Genomic DNA, 11100 nt, shown 5'->3' with positions numbered 1-11100 from the left:
AATTGTAAACAACTTTTAAACAGTAAACAGAAAATGCTGGTGGTAGAAAAATCTAAAAATATACATAAAAAATAAAAATCAGCTATTATCTCATCATACAGAAATAACTATTCGTTCTTAACGTTTGGGTTACTGTGTATTGTTACTGAAAACTTAAACATAGATTCATAGTGTAAACAAAAAAATATCTGAGACAGGTCTCAATCAATTTAGACAGTTATTTTGCCAAGGTTAAGGATGTGCACCCAGGAGACAGGTCTGTGCTTTTCTCCAAAGATGACTTTGAAGGCTTCAATATTTAAAAGGGAAAGGGTGGATATCGGGGAAAGAGGAATAACTTTTTAAAAGGTGTGGGTAGATGATAAGCAAAGGGTTGCATGCTTTTGAGCCTTTGATCAACCATTCACATGTGAGAGGGGAGTAGAGAAATAGGCACTTGTGCATTAATCTAGGTCAATGAGTCTGCATTTTTACATAAGATAAAATAAACATAGGGCAGAGGAAGCAATCAGACATGCATTTGTTCCAGGTGAGCAGAGGGATGACTTTGAGTTCTGTACGTTTTCCCGCACCTGTGAAGATAAGCTACCAACTTACATTGTCCTAGTGAAATTTGACAGAACTGTTTTAGGGTGAAGATCTTGGGGCCCACAAGAAATTTCCTAGTGGGCAAATTGTGAGGGAGGTATGTAGCTTTTTAAATCTTTATAGTTATCTTAGGAATAAAATGGGAGGCAGGTTTGCCTGATGCGGTTCCCAGCTTGACTTTTCCATTTGGCTTAGTAATTTTTGAGTCCTAAGATTTAGTTTCCTTTCACAATAGTCAAATATAAGAATCTAAACAAAGTGCTTTTCTCAAAGTACCTTACAGTGCTCAATTAGTGTTTCCTAATATCACATAGCCCTTCAACATTCTATTTGAAAATAGCTGGGGGAATATATGTATCAACCAGTCCCACAAACAGCTGAAACCCAGAGTATGTTTAAGCAATAAGCTTCTTCCTGTAGTACGGGCTGCTTTGGTTTTGCCTTTCTACTGCATTCTACTCTCATTCTGGAAGCTGAGAAACAAAGACTCAGATAATCAAGTCATTGTTATGCAATTGGATGTCTTCCCAGATAAAACGACAGAAGACAGAGTAAGGATATCACAAAACTGTGCTTTTCTTTCTAACTCTGACAGCCAACTCCCCGAGTGAGTTGTAACAGTAGTCAGAATCTCTGTTCATCCAAGCGCCGCTCTTATTAATACAATAGTCCATATTGAAAATCTATCTACTAAAAACTGGGCACTTAAATTGTGACAAGGCATTGTGCATGGAATTTAAACACTTTCCTTCACACATTTGTTGCAGGAAACGTGTGAGGGTGTGAAAGTATTTTGCCACCATTTTGCGGATGAGGAAACAGGCTCAGCAGAAGTAAGTAAATGTGCCCTAAGTCACGCAGGTTAGTGGATGGTGTTACTGGCTCCAAACTTAGGCTGCTTGATGATTCAAGACAGTTATACCAACCTATATTAGTAGTCAAAATATTCTTTGCTACCAGGCACTCCGACTTTTCAGTTTCACTGAAGAATGTCCTTGATAAAGCAGTAAAAAACTAATTACATTAATCTCGACCCTTAAGTCCTTACAATATTCTCGGTGATATAATGGGAAGACTGTATGGAGCTTTTCGGCAGTATACTGAAGTATGATGGTTGTCTCAAGGATAAACATTTATGTAATTAATTAGCAAACTTAAAATTTATGTAATTAAATTGTGAGCTGCTTTTTCCGTGAAGCACCGTTTCTTTCTTTTTTTTTTTTTTAAAGAAAGAGTGAAAATCTAGTTATTCAGATTTGGTGATTTGAAATGAAATAAAATTTGAAAAGTGAATGAAGTGAAACTTTCACTATTTTTTGCTGATGATAAAATTTAAGCATTTGGGAAATTTTGGGAAACATATCTCCTACCATCAGCATCAGTGATGATATTAATGAATTTGATTTTTTGACATCGTGTGTCAACATTTGGAATATATGCATAGCTTAGTAAACCATTATTTTCCAAATGATCAATGCATAAAATAATGAATGGGTAAAATAGCCACTCAAAGTGCAAAATAAAAATTTTAATACAGTACAAATGATTCATTGATATGACTTCATATTTACATGACAATCCAACTTTAATAAATACTTGTTGAGTTTGGGGATATATTTAAAAACTTTAAAAACTATCTGAAAAAGTTAACAAAATAATCTTCCCTTTCTAAGTAAATATCTATATGAGGCTGGATTTCCCAAATGCAGAAACCGGTATAAGAATCAAGCTGTTTTTACTAAGCCAGCCATTAGAGAGTTACAAAAATTTGAAACAATGCAAGTCTTCTTAGTAAAAATGTTTTGTTGTTGTTTTGAAGTATAAATAGTGTTTTTTTTTTTTTTTTTTTGAGGTGGAATGTCATTCTGTTGCCCAGGCTGGAGTGCAGTGGCATGACCTCAGCTCATTGCAACCGGGTTCAAGCGATTCTTCTGCCTCGCATGTGCCACGTAATTTTTGTATTTTTAGCAGGGACGACGGCGTTTCACCATGTTGTCCAGGCTGGTCTCAAACTCCTGATCTCAAGTGATCTGCCCGCCTCGGCCTCCCAAAATGCTGATATTACAGGAGTGAGCCACCACGCCTGGCCAATTTTTTTTTTTTTTCTTTGAGACGGAGTCTGCTCTGTCGCCCAGGCTGGAGTGCCGTGGCGCAACCTCAGCTCACTGCAACCTCCGCCTCCCGGATTCAAGCGATTCTTATGCCTCAGCCCCTGAGTAGTTGGGACTACAGGCGCGCGCCACCTCGCCCAGCTAATTTTTGTATTTTTAGTAGAGATGAGGTTTCACCATATTGGCCAGGCTGGTCTCATACTCCTGACCTTGTGATCTGCCCATGTCGGACTCCCAAAGTGTTCGGATTACAGGTATGAGCCACTGTGCCCGCCCTCAACTTTTTATAAAATATCTTATTTGTGTTAACATGGTGGATTTATTATTTTTAAATGGGTTAATAAATTTAAATTTCTCAGTTTTAAATTTCAATGTAATAAATATTAATAGATTCAACCCACATAAACAAAAGTTATTTGAAGTTCTTAATAATATTTAAGAGTACAAAGGAGTTCTGAGACTTATTTGAGAACTGCTATTCTATAATATGTATTGCTACATTTTTTTATCCCATCAATATATATTCAGATTGTTTTCAGAATTTGCAATTACAAATAAAGATGCAATAAACAACTTTTTTCATATATCCTTATGCACTGTCACTTATATCTGTGGGATAGCTTACCAAGTTGCTGGGTGTAAGGGTTGTTAGGTTCTTGTCGTGTTTAAAATGAAGAAACTGAGGCCAGCACAAGAAGATCCAATGTGAAGAATTTATTACGCTCCCGGGTGAAGTTCCTCGGTCCGACAGGAGGGGCTGGAAAAGTCTCAAAGACTCCTCAGACGTAGAGGGTTTTATAGGGAGTGGAGGCGTTTGATTGGTTGTGCCCAAGGTGAGTGGGGCCCGGATGGGACAAAATGCTAGGCGGGGAGTGGGGCCCGGATGGGACAAAATGCTAGGCGGGGAGTGGGGCCCGGATGGGACAAAATGCTAGGTGGGAGTGGGGCCCGGATGGGACAAAATGCTAGGTGGGGAGTGGGGCCCGGATGGGATAAAATGCTACGTGGGGAGTGGGGCCCGGATGGGACAAAATGCTATCGGGTAGGTTCTGGCGGGGCTCCTTTTCTGGGCTCCCGGTGAGGGGGGGTGTGTGTCCAAGCTCCCGGCGAGGGAAGGGGGGGTGTGTCCGAGCTCCCGGCGAGGGAAGGGGGGGTGTGTCCGAGATCCCGGCGGTGGGGGGGGTGTCCGAGCTCCTGGCGAGGTGACCAGCCTTACACTGGGGAAAGCAGTATATATATATATATATATATATATATATATATCTGCATTATATTTTTATTATTTACTATTTTCTTATTTATATTAGTTATTATAAATGTATTTATATAATTTAAGTACATGGAGAAACAAAGAAGAAAAATGGAACCTAGTCTCTCAATAAATCCTGTAACCACTCTTTTTTGCAGAGAAAAAAAGAGAATATATGCATAAGCTTAGGAAATGCAAACAATCCACAGAAGCATAAATCAAAGCCTCACTCTCTTGTATTTGGTTTTAAAGTAATAACATAACCTTTATTAAGAGTTTCTTATAACTGCTGTCAGAAGTAAAAATCATATTTATACTGAATTTGGTGTAACTGCAAATACAGCTAGACAGCTCTATCTATCTATCTATCTATCTATCTATCTATCTATCTATCCATCCATCCATCTATCTATGTAATCTATCTAATGGATCTAGCTCTATAGCATAGATTTTTAACTGTCCACCGAAAATTTTTTCTCCTCTTCCTCTTGGGCACATGGCAAGTCTACATTACTCAGCCTCCTTTGTGGTTATGTTTGGCCATGTGACTGAGTTCCAGCCAATTAAATGTGAGTAGCTGTGATACGTGCCACTTCTAAGACTCGTCCATAAACTCTCCCAACCTCTCCCTTAACTTAACAAACAACAAGTTTTGAATTGTTTTTTGTTTGAGTCTATTTTTAAGGTAGCAAACCTACTCTAATACAGTATCTACTGAATCTATCATCCTATTTCACACCAAAATGGATTATACACAGTGCACTACATCTTATTGTTGTCCTACATCTCATTATTTAATATATCTTCATATATTTCAATAATATCTCAATATATGTATTTTAAATGTAAACATATATCGAGATGACCATCTAAAAAGTGTGCATTAATTCACATTTCCGCTAGAAATTTATGAGATAGCCTATTCATCCATGTTCTCACCTGTCTATAATGTCATTACATTTGCCAAAATTTGGTGAAATTAGGTGAAATATTAAGAATAATTTTTGGTTTGATTTGCCTTTACTTGACTATGGAGTGATCATCTTCTGCATTTATTGGTCACTTGTATTTTCTCTTGTGTAAATTAATCTGTCCATATGCTTTGCCCATTTTTCTATTGATTTTTCTTATCTAATTTCAAAACTTTTTATATTAAGAATACTAACTTTTTGACTGTCCTTTATGTAAGATATTTTCCCCTAGTCTTTTACTTCATTTAGGATATTCTTTGACATACGATGTCTGTCTTTTCTTTTACAGTTTCTGAATTTCCTGCTTTGCTTAGGAAGATCTCCCTTACCATGAGGTTACACAAAAATTATCCTGTTTTATTCTAATAATTTACTGTTTATCCTGCAAACTTATATCTAATTCATCCTACATTTATTTTTGAATAACATGGTTAAGTTTAATTTTCTTCCAGATGGATAGCAAATTTTGCCTGCATCATTTATTAAATGAATCATCTTTTTCCCGTAAAAATTTCACATCACTTTAGTCATACGTTGTTTCCATTATACTTTGAACTATTATAGTCTGTTTATTCTGTTTTCACTGATCTATTTACCCTGGGTCAACCCTATCATATTTTGACTATAGTAGCTTTGTGGTAAATTTTAATATCTAGTAAGAAAAGTTGCCCATCTCTATAGCTTTTCTAGAAATAATTTTTCTTGACTGTTACGAGACATATATGCTTCCATATGGATTTGTTATTCTGTACTATGATTTGAACTGCATTACATGAATACGAATGTAAGAAACATTTACATTCTAAGTGTTAAGAATTCCTATTTAGAATATATTACTATAATAACATAGTTTATTTTAAATATTTAAATAATTTTATTTATATAGGTATTATACCTTTTAATTTAAACTTATGCCTGAATTTTTGCCACTATGAGAAATTTCTTCCATTCTCATTTCTAATTATTTATTGCCATACAAAGAAAATTTTTGATTTTTAAAGTATCTTATCTCCAAGCATCTTGGCAAGTAATTTCATTAAATTACATAGCTGCTTTACTAGTTCAATTTGTATTTTCGAGGTACACAATATTATCATCTGCAAATGAAAAGATACTTCTGTCTCTTCTTTTCCAGGATTTAAGCTGATTGTTTTATTACCTTACTCATTATTCAATAATTATTTACCGAGAGAGTGATGTGCCAGGCATGGTTCTGGGTGGTAAGGATACAGCTGTGACTAGAACAGATAAAGTGTGTTTTCTAATGGATGGCACATGTAAACAGGAGAAATATTAGATTATAATTGATGCCGAGAATAAAATAAACCATGGAAGGGGGATAGGAAGGCTTGGGTGGGGAAATAAAGGAAATGGAGTTTTAAGCAAGGTGGCCAGGGAAGGCCTCACAGGGAAGGTGACACTAAAAAATCTAAATCAGGTTTGTTCAATCTGTGGCCCACAGGCTGCATGCGGCCAGGATGACTTTGAATACTGCCCAACACAAATTCATAAGCTTTCTTAAAGCATGATGAGATTTTCTTTTTAGTTCATCAGCTATCGTTAGTGTATTTTAGTGTGGCCCAAGACAATTCCTCTTCTTCCAGTGTGGCCCAGGGAAGCCAAAAGATTGGACACCCCTGATCTAAATGATAATAACAACAGCAGACATCTCTTCCATGTTCTTAATTGTAATGGAAACGGCTTTAGCCTTCACTACTCAGTATGACATTTGTTGGTTAAAATATGAATAAAACAATAAATAATTAGTCTATATTATACATGTACATATATTCATAATTATCTTAAAAGCGTTATTCTACTACATATTGCTTAAGGACTTCTTTTGTTAGAAATTCTTCTAAATTTCATAAAATACACATTTAATTTCATCATATGGTATTTTTCTCTTTAGTAAATGTGAAGAGTTTTTTGATCTTTCATATGTTGAAATGTCTCCACATTCTCAGAATAAATCCATTTGATCAGAGTATAACAGTCTTCTAATACTCAGAGGCATTGCATTTGTTAATATTTTATTTAGAATTTTTGTATCTGGGTTCATAAATAAAACTGATCGTTTCTATATGTTTTGGTAATAAAGATTATGCTGGCTTTATAAAATGAAGGCATTATTTGTTCTTTAAAAATCTGGAAAAAAAGAGCTGTAATAGTATCTTTAGCCTCGTGGCTGAAAAAAATTCACTGGAGTGTAATACACATACAATTAAGTGGATGACTTTTAAGTGAATTTTTACTTATTTGTACACAAATGAATTGTTGGTATATTTCCAGTTATTAATAATGTGTTCTCTTTTTTACATACCACTGCACTTTATTTGTTAATGTTTTGTTTAGCATATTTTCATAAACAACATTTGTGTTTTCTATATGTTAATAAATTTTTAAATAACATTTATGCTTTTTCTGTAATATCCTTCAGTGATTTTGATATCAGCGTTAAGCTAGCTCCATAAAATGAATTGGAAAGTGGTCCTTGTTTCTTTAATCTTTGAATGTTTAAGATTGATACTATTTCTTCTTCAAATGGTTGGGCCCTTAAATGGCTTTTACTTGAGATTGTGAATTAGGATGCAAGCAAGCAATTTACCTATATTTTTAAGACAAATTATTACACTAGCCAGGCGCCGTGGCTCACGCCTGTAATCCCAGCACTTTGGGAGGCCAAGGAGGGCAGATTATGAGGTCAGGAGATCCAGATCATCCTGGCCAACATGGTAAAACTGCATCTCTACTAAAAATACAAAAATTAGCTGGGCGTGGTGGCATGTGCCTGTAATCCCAGCTACTTGTGAGGCTGAGGCAGGAGAATCGCTTGAACCTGGCAGTCCTAGTTTGCAGTGAGCAGAGATGCACCACTACACTCCAGTCTGGCGAGAGAGCGAGATTCCATCTAAAAAAAAAAAAAATTATTACACCTATCCTACCAAAGTTAAGTTCTTGTTATAGAATACTTTTTCCTGAAGGAAAAAATAAATATAATTATATCATTAACAACATACAGTTTATTTTTCTTTAGTTTCAAAATGAAATGATGGGTCTTTAAGCTTAATATTTTTTCTTAGGAATTTAAAGAACTATTTCCCAGCAACCCCTAAACAAATTGGGCTGGATATTTTGTCCTTTTAATAGGTAGATGATTCACCCTCATCATCATCTGTGGGAAACATGTCTTCTTTTCTGATCACAAATGTAAAATGAAGCTTAGTGCTTCCCATACTGGTTATACTGGTTTCTTGCCTTGCTAGGTAGGGAAATAGCCCGGTGGGTGGGTGGAAAACCACAAGTTTCAAGTTATATCCTGCACTAAAATTAAAAAAAAAAGTATACTCAAATTGGCAAGGAAAGAAATTGAGAAGAGATTACAGGAGACTTTAATCAGATACTTAATGTATATAAGTCTTAATAAACCTTCTAATATATTTGTTCTATACAAACAGAACATACTAGAGGAGAACATATACATTCAAATGGGAACTAACAGGATAAAATAGGTGGCATTAAGCAAAAATGTTCAAAGGAACCAAGAAAATACTAAAGTGAGAATTAAGACGTCTGAATGAAACAAATATAAAAACAGGTAGACATCAGCCACGAGGAGCTTAATTTGGAGATGAATAGGACTGTATAATAAATGTGGACTTAAGAAGAAATTGTCATTCAAAGAAGGCAGCAGCAGATGATTAAAGGTGATAAAAGAAAAAAATGTAACCTAGGGTATTACATTAGGGTATGAGCAGAAATTGCAAAAATATCTGCTCAATTTTTTAGAAGACAGTTTCTGCAGGAAAATATTAGAGGTTGAGTGTAAGCATCTACTGTGAGTCAGATATTCTATGCAAACTTTCCCTTTTAGTCTTCATGACAAGAACGTAAGTAGTAATCATAATCATCTTTACCTTTGGGGAAACTAAGGCTTAAGATACCAGCCACCTCAAACCAAAGTCACACACAGCTAGTAAGGGTTGGCAGCTAAAGGAGATCTTTGTCAAACTTATGCTTTAAAAATAAAAAAACCCCAAACCAACCAAGACCTAACCATCTATATTACGATGCCATTCAAAAGAAATGAATTCAGAAGACAGCTGAGGTGAATGCAGCTGGAGAAATGTTTTGCAGATTGGCCTGGGGGACCACTTTTACTGCTTGTGAAAGTAACACGTTAGCAGGGATGAGAACTAGATTGCAGAAGTTGAAAGCAACATAGAATGAAGTCAGAGAAAATCAGAGGTAGTGGGCGCAGGCCACTCCTTTATAAGAATTTTGGGAGCGAAGTGCATAGTAAATTATGAAAAACCATTCAATGTTGAGTTTTCTTAATGTATTTTTGGGTAATATCTAGAAACACAGGTCAAATGATGGTCCCAACAAAGAGTGGTTTATTCTCTAGGATGGTGACATTTACAAGCTCTAATGTCTCAATCGTTGTTGTTTTTAAAATCATTCCCATATACTGGATACTTCTTAAGAATTTTTTGTTGTTGTTGTTGCTGTGGTTGTTTTTAAATAAAGGAGTTGAACTAGCACTTCATTTCCCAACATATAATCTGTTGGACTCTCTTGGAAGAGCCTCCCAGTATGTATTTTCTTTAAAGCCGTTTTATTAACAACAGCAGCAGATGACAGCACTGACACCTCCATTCAAGATGTTAATGTACATTTCTTATGATGTCAGACAAAAGAAATGGATCATATAGGAATTTTTTTAATGAAGAAAAGAAGGCATCATTTTAGTTTTTGAAAAAAATATTCCTATTAATTTTGGGAGGTGGTTTCAGAGCTAACTGAATTTTCAGTAATTTGCTATTAGTACTCACTATACTTGCTGAAGATTCTGCTGCTGAATATTTTATAAAGCAGAGGATGTTAGGTCTCAATTTGGATGACTGCCAAGTCTAAATCTCTCACCTTGACATCCTGGCTCAGCTCCAGCCCCATGTTCTCAGCTGCCGGAGGTTAGCCCCATCTTAATATCCCATCATTAACTTAAATTCAACAAGTGCAAAATCAAACTTCGTATTTTATTCCTCAAACTCTTCCTGCGAACTTCCTTATTTTTGTTAATAGGCCTATTGAACTAGTGACCCATACTAAAACATTCAACTTCAGTCATAAGACCTACTGTATTGAGAGCTTTCTTTCATATATATATATATATATATATATATATATATATATATATTTCTTTTCTTTTATATATATGTGTGTATATATATATTTGTTGCACTTTAGGTTCTGGGGTACATTTGCAGAACATGCAGGATTGTTGCATAGGTACATACATGGCAAGGTGGTTTGCTGCCTCCATCCCCTTGTCACCTATATCTGGCATTTCTCCCCATGTTATCCCTCCCCAACCTCCCTACCCGCTGCTGTCCCTCCCCTATTCCCCACCAACAGACCCCAGTGTGTGATGCTCCCCTCCCTGTGCCCATGTGTTCTCATTGTTCAACACCCACCTATGAGTGAGAACACGCGGTGTTCGATTTTCTGTTCTGATGTCAGTTTGCTGAGATCAGGAATTATGATGTTAAGAGTTTAGCAAACATATGTATTTAATTCTCACCAAAATCCTATGAGGTAGGTACCAGTATTATCATTCCTTTACAATGAAGAAGCTGTGGCTTAGTGAGATTAGTAATTTACTTGAGGTCACTTAACTTGTGCCCAGGACAGCTGGACTCAGACCTAAATCTGCAAACGTCCAGAGCTCGAAACTTTCAACTGTCTTTTCACATTGCCTTAGAGTCTCTTCTGACTCCTCCTTCCCCTGGCCTACTCTTGTAGGCCTTGCCCCTACAGTATCTCATACAACCATCCTCTCCTTTCCATTTCAAATGCCACTGCCTCATCCAGCCTCTATTACCTCTCACCTCCCCCAGTGAGTCTTCCTGATCTTTTCCAACATACTCATCTTCTTAGAGCGTCACTTCATTTACAGTGTTAGTCAAATTAAAAACTTTTGATGACTACTCATTGGTCAGGCTGGTCTTGAACTCCCGACCTCAGGTGATCCACCCGCCTTGGCCTCCAAGTGCTTGGATTACAGGCGTGAGCCACCACGCCCAGCCATCTTTTATAGTTTTGATTCCCAGCACAGCTTGGGGAAGATGGTAAGATATTATCTCATGGATTAGAATTTAGAACTCTAAAACAAACAGTA

This window comes from Aotus nancymaae, unplaced genomic scaffold (genome assembly GCF_030222135.1).
Source record: "Aotus nancymaae isolate 86718 unplaced genomic scaffold, 86718_ANA_hifiasm-v0.15.2.pri h1tg000007l, whole genome shotgun sequence".
Lineage (NCBI taxonomy): Eukaryota > Metazoa > Chordata > Mammalia > Primates > Aotidae > Aotus > Aotus nancymaae.
This window is presented reverse-complemented; position numbering follows the sequence as displayed.